The following is an 11,696-nucleotide window of genomic DNA, read 5'->3' on the forward strand; positions in this document are numbered from 1 at the left end:
TCTGTCTGCCTCCCTAGTCCTTGAGCTGCCCACAGGAAGGGGCTGGGTCATTCTAGTATGTGACATCGGTGCCTCGTGGTGACTGGCGCATTTCGGGTGCTTGATCCATTGAGGCAAACAGAAGGCTATCTCTTTTTGTCGTCTTCTCCTCTGTGTTAGCCACCTTTCCCTCACTATGACAGATTCCTAAGACAATTGACTTATAAAGAAGAAAGGTTTATTTTGGCTCACAGTTTTGGAGGGTTCAGTACGTGATCAGTTGGGCTGTTGCTTTGGGCCTTGTCAGGCAGCGCATCATGGTGGGAACTCATGGCAGAGCAAAACTCTTCACTCCTGGCCAGGAAACAAAACAGGAAGAGGAAGAAGCCTGCTCCTACAGTGTGCTTCAAGGGCAAGTCCTCAGTGACCTAAGGACCCCTGCTCAGCCCTACCATCTACCCATCATCCTGGGGACCAAAGCTTCAACATATGAAGCTTTGGGGCACATTCAAGATCCAAACTATAGCATCCTCTACCGGTTTCACATTTTGAAAGATCTTCACCATCAAACACAAGTTATTTATTCATTCTTTTCTTTTCTTTCTTTCTTTCTTTTTCTTTTTCTTTATTGGGGATTGAACCCAGGGATTTGCAAGTGCTTTACCACTAAGCCACATCCCCAGCCCTTTTTATATTTTATTTTGAGACAGGAGCTCACTAAGTTGCTGGGGCTGACCGTGACCTTGAGATCCTCTTGCCTTGGCCTCCTAAACCTTTGGGATTACATCCAGCCTTTTAAAAAAATGTTATTTTGAAACAGTTGCTCAGGATGCCCTCAAACTTGTGATCCTCCTGTCTCTCGAATATCTGGGGCACAGGATGCACCCCTGTAATCCTAGCAACTGGGGAGGCTGAGGCAGGAGAATCTTAAGGCCTACCTCAGCAACTTAACAAGAATCTGTCTCAAAATTTAAAAAAATAATAAAATAAAAAGGGCCAGGGATGTAGTTTGGTGAGAATGCAGTTCAGTAGTAAAGCATCCCTGGGTTTAATTCCCAGTATCAAAAAAAAAAAAAAAAAAAGATTGAATACCTGGGAATACTAGTGTACCCTTGTGATTGACCACAATCTATGAAATTAATCTTTGTGGACTTATCAGAGAAATTAATTTATTTTTTCTATCGAAAATAGTTGGAATCCTCTCTAAGCTGTTTTCTTTCAGGAGAATAACTGAGGACTTCAAAATCCTGGTTTTTGAATCTATCCTTCCTCTACATTTATTAGATAAGGGAACTGAGGCCAAGAGAGGTTAACATAACTTAGAGTTTACAGGAAGTCTATGGTAGCACCAGGCCAAAATTCATGTTTTCTGACTTCTGCTCCAGGATTTCTCTTGTTCTTTCACAGCAGGTGAGACTTCAAGAGGTCAGAGGTAGCCTGCAGGTGAGTGTGTGACAGTGGCCATCTAGGGGGAGGGGAAAGGGCTGGATCTGCAGCATTTGTGGTCTCTGTCGGTCACCCTTGGCTGATCAGGCTCCCTGTGCGAAGCCTCTGAACATAAGTGCTGGTCCAGGCTGACCCGGCCATCCTGCTAGGTACAGTCATGAACTTGGACATTGGCGATTCATGTTCTCAGGAGACTTCTAGGATCTCTTCCTAAAGGTGGTGCTGGAGGCTCCTGCCCCTTCCAAAGTAGCCATTGCCAGAACATGCCAAACTCGGGCCACGGGACTGTGTAAAAGGCTAAAAATAAAATGCAAGGATCCCAAAGGAATGCCCTGTGGAAATGTGACGGGGTGGAAAACTTGTCTGGGTAGAAAGTGCTATTGGCTGTGTTAGACCCAAAGCCTGGGATAACCTCTGCAGACAGGAGACAGAAACAGGCCCAGGGCACTCAGCAGGCCCAGCTCAAGTGTCAGCCCCTCTCTGGAGCTTCCCTGATTAACTTCAGGAAGGAGTAATTCCTCCTTCCTTGGTCGATCCCACATACTCACCTTCAGTTGCTTTTTTATTTTTAGAATTGCCTGTAGAATAGACCCAAGCTCCCCACTTAATGTGGGGAGACCTCAGGCCCGTTTATGAATCTCTCAACCTCTGTTCCTTTATTACTTTTTTTGGGGGGGTGGTTACTAGGGATTGAACTGAGGGACACTTGATAATGGAACCATACCCCCAGCCCTATTTTTACAGGGTCTCACTGAGTTGCTTAGTGCCTTGCTTTTACTGAGGCTGGCTTTGAACTTGTGATCCTCCTGCCTCAGTCTCCTGAGCTGCTGGGATTACAGGTGTGGGCCATCACACCCAGCAGTTTCTTTTCATTCTTTTTTTTTTTTTTTAATACTTTAATCAATTCATTATATGGTGCTGAGGATTGAGCTCAGGGCCTCACACATGCTAGGCAAGCGCTCTACCACGGAATTACAACCCCTGCCCAGTTTCTTCATTTTTAAGATCCTTCCTTACAAGGTGGATATAGAATAAAATGACTTCAGACCTGTGTGGTGCCCACCACACCACCCAGCCATGTTCAGGATACAAGAAGTACCTGTGCTCTCCTTTTATGGCTTGAACATTTCCTGCTTGTTTGAATCTTTACCTTTTTTTTTTTTTTTTTCTTTTTGCAGTACTGGGGATTGAACCCGGGGGTGCTCTACCACTGAGCTACACCCTAGGCCCTTTTGATTTTTATTTCAAGATACGATTTTGCTGAATTGCTCAGACTGGACTTGAACTTGCCATCCTTCTGCCTCAGCCTCCCACGTTGCTGGGATTACAGGAGTGTGCACCCCACCATGCCAGCTCTTCTTTACATTTTTGAAGACCTGGCTTTCTATTAATGAAAAATCAGTTTTACTCGGTGTCCTAACAAATAATTTGGAGACAGGAAGTTTTTCTGTGGACTGACTATCTAACTTAATTGTCTTTAATATCCAGTGGTTTCGTAGGACTTAGGGTTAGGGTTCAGTTAGACCCTCTACCTAGGTAGAAGGTAAGATCCCAGGCAAATCATGCTCTGGAATGTGGACCAAAGTGCTCAAGAGAGAGAATGAGGGGTCTGCTCATGATTAAGGCTAAAACCAGAAATGACACTAGGGCCCCAGCTATGGGCTGGGCATTTGACCCATAGAATCTTCTTTGATCCTCATATGAAGCCTGTGAGGGTGGAACTATTCCCATTCTACCAATGGGAAAGTGGATGTTCAGAGCAGTGTATGCATTCACTCAACAATATTCCTTGAGCAGCTACTATATGCCAGGTGCTGTTCTAGGAGCTTCAGCGGACCGTGAATGAAACAGACAAAAATCACAGCCCTGGTAGAGCCGAAGGCAATAGAGCCATAAACAAGGTAAAAAAGTCAAGATGTGGAGCATGTGAGGTGGTGCTAAGTGCCTTAAAAAAAATTAAGCCCTGGGCTGGGGATGTGGCTCAAGCGGTAGCGCGCTCGCCTGGCATGTGTGTGGCCCGGGTTCGATCCTCAGCACCACGTACAAACAAAGATGTTGTGTCCGCCGAGAACTAAAAAAAAAAAAAAAAAAAATTAAGCCGAGCAGGAACTAGGGAGTTGAGGGAAGGCTGCAATGTGGTTGAAGGTGGTCATGGAAGGTCTCGTGAAGAAGATGACCCTGGAGCAAGAAAGACATGGAGGAGGTGTGGGGGTGGCCCTTGTGGATAACTCCTTCAGAAACTTGCCTGGAGTTACTAGGAACTGACGGGTGGGCACTGGAGTTATCAACTTGCAAGCAGGTGCTCTCATTTCAACAAGAGAGTCAGTCTCTCTCTCTCTCTCTCTCTCTCTCTCTCTCTCTCTCTCTCTCTCTCTCTCCTGTCTTGGGGAATCAAACCCAGGGCCTTGTGCATGCTAAGCAAGTGCCCTACCACTGAGCCATACCCTCAGATCAAACCTCATTTTCCAGAAGCAGTGCCCCTGTCCTCTGACAGGGATTGTGCATGTGTGCGCATATGCACACGTGTGTGTGGCACCCCGAGGTGCGCTCTGTGTGTCCAGGAACGTGCTGTGTTGACCTTGGGCCCACCCCACGAGGACCAGAGCTTCCCTACTACACGTTGCGGGAGCTGAGGCTTCACCGTTGGTTTTCATGGAAACTTGGCAGCTTCTCTAGTCACTTCAACCTGAGCCCTGCACCACATTCCAGCGGCTTTATTTGTGTGCCTTGGAACCCTGCCAGGCCTGGGCCTGGGACAGGTTGCCATGGTGATCTCCCCACTCTTTCCAGATAACTTCTCAAGGATGTTGCCCTTGGGCCTGAAATAGCTCTAGCCTGCTGCAGCCTGCTGGAGGACCAGCCCTGGCCCAGTGAGACAACAAGGATGGGACACCCCTCCCCTCTCCGGCTTCACGTTTGCACAAACTGCAGTCTGGGTCAGAAAAGTTCTGGGAATCATGCTCCTGCCTGCCCTCACTGCCTCCGTTTTAGGACCAGAGATGGTTTGGCTTAGATGGGGGGACCCTCTTTTAGTGGTTATATTTTGGTTGTTATATTCAGAGCTTGAGAAGAGAGCCTGTTAAAAAAACATTTTTCAAAAAGCTCAACTTCCTTAATGCAGGCCTCCAGTCAAACACCCTCTTTAACTGCAAAGTTCAAAAGTTCTGACAATGCATAATGTGGGGACCAACCACTACCCTCAAGGTATGTGGCCTTTCCATTTCCCATCAGGTGCCCCATTATTCCTGTTAATTTTAGGGCTCACCCCCCTCCCCCACCCTCTCCCACCCTCCCCCACTCCCAGGCAAACCCTGTCATCTGTCATCACAGGTTAGTTTCAACTTTTCTAGAAGTTCACACAAATGGAACCATCTAGTATGAGCCCTTCTGGCCGTGCTTCTTTTTCTTGGCGTGTTTTTGAGATTCGTCCGTGTGGCTGCTTATAGGAGCAGTGCATTCCTTTTTCTTCTTCTTTTTTTTTTTTTTGTTTTTGGTGCTGGGAGTAGGGGGATTGAACCCAGGGCCTGGAGCATGTGAGGCAAGAGCTCTACCACTAGGCCACATCCCCAGTCTTTAGTTCATTCCTTTTTTTTGTCTGGGTCCACTAGGGAGCAACCAAAGTGTTTTTCCTTGTTCTTTTATTGATGGGCATTTGGGCTATTTCCAGGTTTGGTTATTACAAATGTTAAATAAAAATGACAGGAGGCCATTGTTTGGGACTAAGCCCCAGTAGACTGGGCTAAAAATAAAAATGGAGTCATTTGTAGACAAGTTCCACTAAACTGAAACCAAGCTGCTTCTGAGAAATCAGGATTAGAGAGATAATAACCCAATTTCCAAAACAGGGCAATTTCAATTGGTGCCATAATGAAGTTCTCTCTGCCTTAATCCTTATACCAAAAGATAATCTGATGTAACCTAATGTTAATTAAAGAGTTGTGTTTCTGTAGCTCTGTCTCCCTGTCCCTGCCTGAAAAGGAAAGTAACTTTAAAACGACCAATCTGATTTTTTTGTTCTTTGTCGGTACTTTCTTCAGTCTTTTCTGTCTACAGCCCAACCTCCTGCTCAGCTTATTGGAACGATTACACTGCTTTCTGGAAAAAGATGTTACCTGCATATAGAATTGAAAATAAAGTCCATTCAGATCCTTAAACTAAACGGTTGCAATTTTGTCCTTTGAGAGAAGTAAAGTTGCTCTGTACATTTGGATGTAAATCTCTGTGTCAGCATGTCTTTTCGTTTCTCTTGGGTTATACCAGGAATAGAATGGCTGGGTCATATGGTATGTTTAATTTTATAAGAAACTGCAGAACAGCCTGTTCAAAGGCAGCATTGATTGCAATTGTTTTTTTCTTTAAAAAATTTTATAGTGCATTATAATTATACATGAGAGTGGGGCTCATTTTGACATAGTTATAAATGCATATAACGTGTGCATTTCTCCAGTTCGGTTCCCAGTACTACCACTTTCCCTCCTCACCTTTCTCCTCCATCCCCTTTCTTTACTCTCATGGTCTTCTATTTATTTATTTATATTTAATTGATGCATTATAGTTATATATATATATATAATTGAAATGCATTGTGGTACATACATGCACCTAGCATAACTTGGTCAACTTTGCAATTTTTGGTGGGGGCGGGTACCAGAGATTGAACCCAGGGGTGCTTTATTACTGAGCCACATCCCCAGTCCTTTTTATGTTTTTTATTCTGAGACAGGGTCTGGTTGAAGTACTTGGGCTTGTCTCAAATTTACCATCTTCTTGCTTCCAGGCTCCTGAGTTGCTGGGGTGACAGGTGCATACCACCGGGCCTGGCTGCAACTGGTTTTGGAGGGACACAAGGTGAGTGGGATCCTTTACCAGTGAGCTCTTGCCTGCCTCTTTGAGAAAGACCCGAGCACCTACTGGTAGCTATGGAAACAGGTGAGGTAAGAGTCAGGGGGGGCCCTGGCCACAAGAAGTCCTGCTCAGGGCCATGGTTAGATCACGGGGAATCAAGGAGACTTTGGGGAAATGGATAATTGGTCCAGGTCCCCTCGTGCTTTGAACATAGCCCTTGTTGCTCTGAAGTGGACATGTTTGTTTCTCTTCTTCCTCTCCTCTTCCCTGATCTCTCCTCCCTAATCTTCCCCTCTCTAATTCCAGGGGGATCTAGTTGGGGGAGGAACATGGTTGTTGCGGGAGGGATAAGCTTTTCAAAGCCCTGTGTTGGGGAGTGATGGGGAGAATCACAGCCTCTGGGACAGGAGTCCCCTGTGTTTCTCCTCTGCTCGCAAAGCAATGAAACTTCTCTTTCCTTTTTATCCAAGCCCTGCCCTGGGGACAAGGACTGAGCTTTCAGGAACAGTTTCCCAGGATCAACAAGTTTCTAGGGTGGCCTCACTTTCATTTATCCACTCTGGTCCCAGAGAAAGGGAGCAAATGCATGAATTAGAATAACAAAAGACAGATTAACAAGAGAAAAGCCCAACAAGTTCATTAGCATGAGCCTTGGGTACCCCACTGGAGCTCCCCAGGGGAGTGACTCAGAGGGGCAATTAGGACTGGCCTTCGAGAAACATGAGAGACCAGACAAAGGAAAAGAATTTTGTAGGAAGGGAGCCTTGTGGGGGAGCCCAGGGAAGGAAGGTGAGGTTATTGTTGGTTGTGTACATTTTCCGTGGATTCTGCTTCTGGACCCATAAGAGTCTGCAGTGATATCAGCGGTTAGCTTTAGCCTCACAAGTGGAGAGGAAAGGAAGAGCCCACGTGAGTTTAGGTCCTGCTTTTAGGCCTCTAGGGGAGGGCAGAGAGCTTTTCTGCGACTGCCACTGCTCAGCGGCCCTCAGCTGGAAACGGTCCTGTGTGAGAGTGGCGCCTGCCATTCAGGGTGGCCTCTTCTGCCTGCCCCTCTTCATTGGATATGCTCATCTCATTGAATCCTCACAAACACTTGGCGAGGTCTCTGCTCTTCCTTCAGTATTTGAGACAGAAAAGAGTTTTTTGGATTGTCTATAGAAGAGGCTGCTCTTCAGGAGAAAGGGCAACAGCACTGGAGGGGAGACTGAGGGGTTGGCAACACACACACACACACACACACACACACACACAATTGATCTGCACAAAGTCACACAGCCAGATATGGATTTGAACTCTGTTTCTGGACCGCAGTGTCCTCTATTGTCTCACTCTTGGAGTGCAGGGGACTTGCCCCGGGTGCTGGGGTAAGACCCTGACCTGTATGTGCCTTGGGGACATCCAAGAAAAATATATTCAATAAAGGAAGTTTGATCTGGGAATAAAATGTGAAAATGAAATTGCAATTTAGGAAACATCTGTAACCTGGGCTGGCCTACAGTAAGTATGCCTGGAGAATAAAGGTCATGGAATTTTACTGGGAAGGGGAAAAGTTCCCTAAGTGTGGGCCGTCACTAGGTAAAATGTAGAATCTTAAAACCTACTGTTCTGTTAGGTCAGGATTGTGAGGCAGTGACAGGCAGATGCCCTGTACAAACAACCCGCTGTCTCGTGACAGCTCCTGTTAGCGGGCAAATCAGGTGTAAGGGAATCTCTCTTCCTGGTCTTTGCCAGCTCTGTTTGGTTAGGGCTTGACACAGGTGACTCCATTTTGAATCTAACAGCTTTCCCAGCCTGCCAAAGTCTGCTTAAGAAATTAAAATTCCCAACCAACCCGTGTGTCGTGGCACAAGCTTATAATTCCAGGGAGGATGAACAGGAGGATCTCAAGTTCAAGGCCAGCCTGGGCAATTTAGCAAGACCCTGTCTCAGAATAAGACAAAAAGGGCTGGGGTGTAGCTCAGTGGTAGCGCACTCCTGGGTTGCATCTCTACTATGGGGTAGCGGGTGGTGGTGGCAGTGGAAAGGCTCATTGATGTCCCCGGTGCTGAAGCACAGTCTGTCCGTTGAGCTCCCTCTGGGTACGGTGTTAGTTTTATAATTTTCACCGTTTGACAAATAAGCCACATGAACAGGGAGAGAGGAGATGGTGACGGTCTGGTCCAAGGCTTCAGAACTAGAAGTGGCCCCAGATAGGTTAGGCCAAGTCCTTCATCCCTTAGAGAGGAAGAAATGAGGACCAAAGAGGGACAGTGCCACCCCTTCAGCCCCTGGTTCTGTCTATTTTGTTAACTGGCATCTACATATTTCCCAAGTCTCCTCTGTGAACTTCTCCCATATGTCCTGCCTCTGGATTTTTCTATTTGCTCCTTCTCAGTCCCCTGCTCAGATGGCTTTCAGAGCCACTGGTCATGTGGATGGCCTGTTTCGTGCTTGTCACTGATAGACTGGGAGCTCTCTGAGGACAGGGACAATGCCTATTATTATTTTTTAAAATTTTAATGGTTAAAAAAGTATATTTAGAATTAGACAGCTGGGCTCAGTTTGGATTATCTCAGGTTTGCTGGAGACATCTACACCTTCATGATCAGCAGCCACTTGAACCTCTATCAGGCCAATGGGCCACTTCAATGTCATTCAGCTTCTTCACAGCCTGTCTGATGTGCTGCTTGTTGGCTTTGACATCTGCAGCAAACACATGTGGGTTTTGTCTTCTGTCTTCTTATGGCTGATCTTTTTTTTTTTTTTTTTGGTACCAGGGATTGAACCTAGGGCACTTAACCATTGAGCCATATTCTCAGCTCTTTTTATTTTTTGAGATGGGGTCTCACTAAGTTGCTTAGGGCCTCGCTAAATTGCTGAGACTGGCTTTGAACTTGCAATCCTCCTGCCTCAGCCTCTCGAGCTGCTGGGATTACAGGTGTGCACCGCCATGCCTGGCAGTCAGGGGGGATCTTGAGGATGGCCTAGTGATCAAGCTTGTTTCTCTTGGGGGTGCTTTTCTGAGGGTACTTGGGCTGCCTCCAGAGCCACAGTGTCTTGGACCACCAGAAGAGGGGTGACATGCAGATCTTTTTGTGGCTGAGGAGGACTTTCAACACTGCCTCTTTGGCCTTCAAAGCCTTTGCTTTCGCTTTGGCCTTGGGAGTCCCAGGAGATTTCTTCTTGGTTTTTGGTGCCATCTTGGTGAAAAGGCCTGGCTCAGTTTTGATCCTAGTCCCCAGCACAGCGCCTGGTACACAGCCAAGTGCTGACTGAAATTGTTTTGTGAATGTAACGCACATCTGTAAACATTCAAACACATGGAAAGCGTGTCTCCTTCTTCATGGTTCCCTTTCCACCTCCTATTCAGTCGATTGTGGGACCTTGCAGATTTTTCTCTGTATATGCAAAGCCTTTGTCATGTTACCCACCTTTACAAACATGAGACTCATGCTATAGAAATGATCCTGTAATGTGCTTCTGCAAAAATGTCACCTTCTCAGGGTCTCTGACAAGGCCTGAAATTTAAGTTGATGTAGACAATTTAACAGCAGAAAAACCTTCAGATCCTCCTATGGACACAGAAGTCCCTACATGAAAATGAGGATTCCAAGAAGTAGTGATATCCTAAGTCGAGCAAAGAGGAATTGTAAAAAGTATGACGAGGAAAAAGGCCCGAGCTATGGTGTGATGGGAGAAGTGAGATTAGGGTTGATGAGGTCTGTTTGTACAGATTTCTCCCAGCCCCAACTCCCTGTTTCTGGTGATAAGAATATTTCTTTCCTTCTGGAATGTTGTGTGGGGGGGGCCACTTTCACACGGGGAGCTCCATCTGCTTTCAGGAAGAAAAAAAAGGTCAGAGAGCCCTTCCTGCGCCTGTTCTTTGCAACTACCTTTTAACTCAAAATAATCCTGATTTTTGGGGGGGTGGGTTGGGGGAGGGGAGGTGTTCTGCCATCTTCATTTCTCTTTCCCAGTGAACATTATCTTGAGTGAATAAAGTGGCTTATTCTTTGCATCAGTTATCTACTTCTGTACAATAAGGCCCTCTCAATGGTGGCTTATGACTGCAACTACTTTATTTGCTCAGGATTCTGTGCGTCAGCTCATGCACGGCGGGCAGGGCGGCTCTTCTGCTGGTCTTGCCTGGGATCACACACACACACACACACACACACACACACAGAGGCTGTTAGGAGCCTCAGCTGGGATGAGTTTTTGCCCTACATGGTCTTATTTCCCACAAGCTAGCCTGGGCTTCTGTGCATAGCAGGGCAGCATCCTGGGCTTCTCTGAGGCCCTGGGACTTTTTCAAGGACAGATCCTAAAGTGTATGCCATTCTGAGGGACTTCTCCAAAAAATAAATAAATAAATAAACAAAAGTAAAAAACTGTTGCTGGGCACTGTGACGCACATCTGAAATCCCAGGGATTCAGGAGGCTGAGCCAGGAGGATTGCAAGTTTGAGGCCAGCCTCAGCAATTTCGTGAGGCCCTAAGCAACTTAGTGAGACCCTGTCTCAAAAATAAATAAATAAATAAATAAATAAATAAATGAAAAGAGCTGGGGATGTACCTCAGTGCTACCAGTTCTGGATTCGGTCCTCAGTAATACACACACACACACACACTCACACTCACACACACACACCACACACACACACCCATGTACCCAGGGCCTTTAATGAGGCCCATGCATGGAGTGGCCCAAAGCTGGAGCTCCAGGGGCCTCCTGGCACATCTGGTTTTCTCTGCCCTTGGACCCTCTGTGAGCCTTTAAGTGTTCTCCTGTCGTTCTTATTCTCTGAAACTGGCCAGGGAATGGCCGGGAGCAGGGCTCCTTTTCAGTGATCAAGACCCAAGTTCCCTGCCCTTTCCTGTCTCAGTTCTGAGGTCACAAGCAAGCTTATTCCACCCTCATTCTTCTGAATTCATTGGGACTGTAACTTTATGTCCTGAATCTTTCAGGCTTTAGCTTGTAAAACTCAACCCCGCCCCTTTTCCCTCAGACATGGTCTCGGCTGTAAATTTCCAAGGTCTGTTTGAAACTAAGAATGGACCCTTTGTTGCGCTGGATTCGCCATCGCTTCTGGAGGAAGTTGGCTTCCGAGGCCCAGCTGCTTCTCCAAAGGGTGCAAGGACTCGGGAACCAAATCTATAGGGGGACACCCCTGCCAACCAGAGCTGCTGATTCACACAGAGTGAAGGATGTGGACTTGGCTCTCCCGGGGGTTCCAGTTTCCCAGGCAGGAGCTGGATCCTTGAAGCTCAGCTGCAGCAGGATTGGGTTCTGGGGGAGAGAGGACAATGGGAGGGAAGGAACTTGCCCAACTGGGCTCTGAAGGAGGGTGGGGAGTGGGGGGTGGGGGTGTGGCGCTTGGGTGGGATCTGAGCAGACGCTCTCTGCAGAGGGTGTGGTGGTTCCCCAGACCCCTTGGGGGTGGCTCC

Source organism: Ictidomys tridecemlineatus, chromosome 11 (assembly GCF_052094955.1).
Source record: "Ictidomys tridecemlineatus isolate mIctTri1 chromosome 11, mIctTri1.hap1, whole genome shotgun sequence".
In the NCBI taxonomy this organism is placed as follows: domain Eukaryota; kingdom Metazoa; phylum Chordata; class Mammalia; order Rodentia; family Sciuridae; genus Ictidomys; species Ictidomys tridecemlineatus.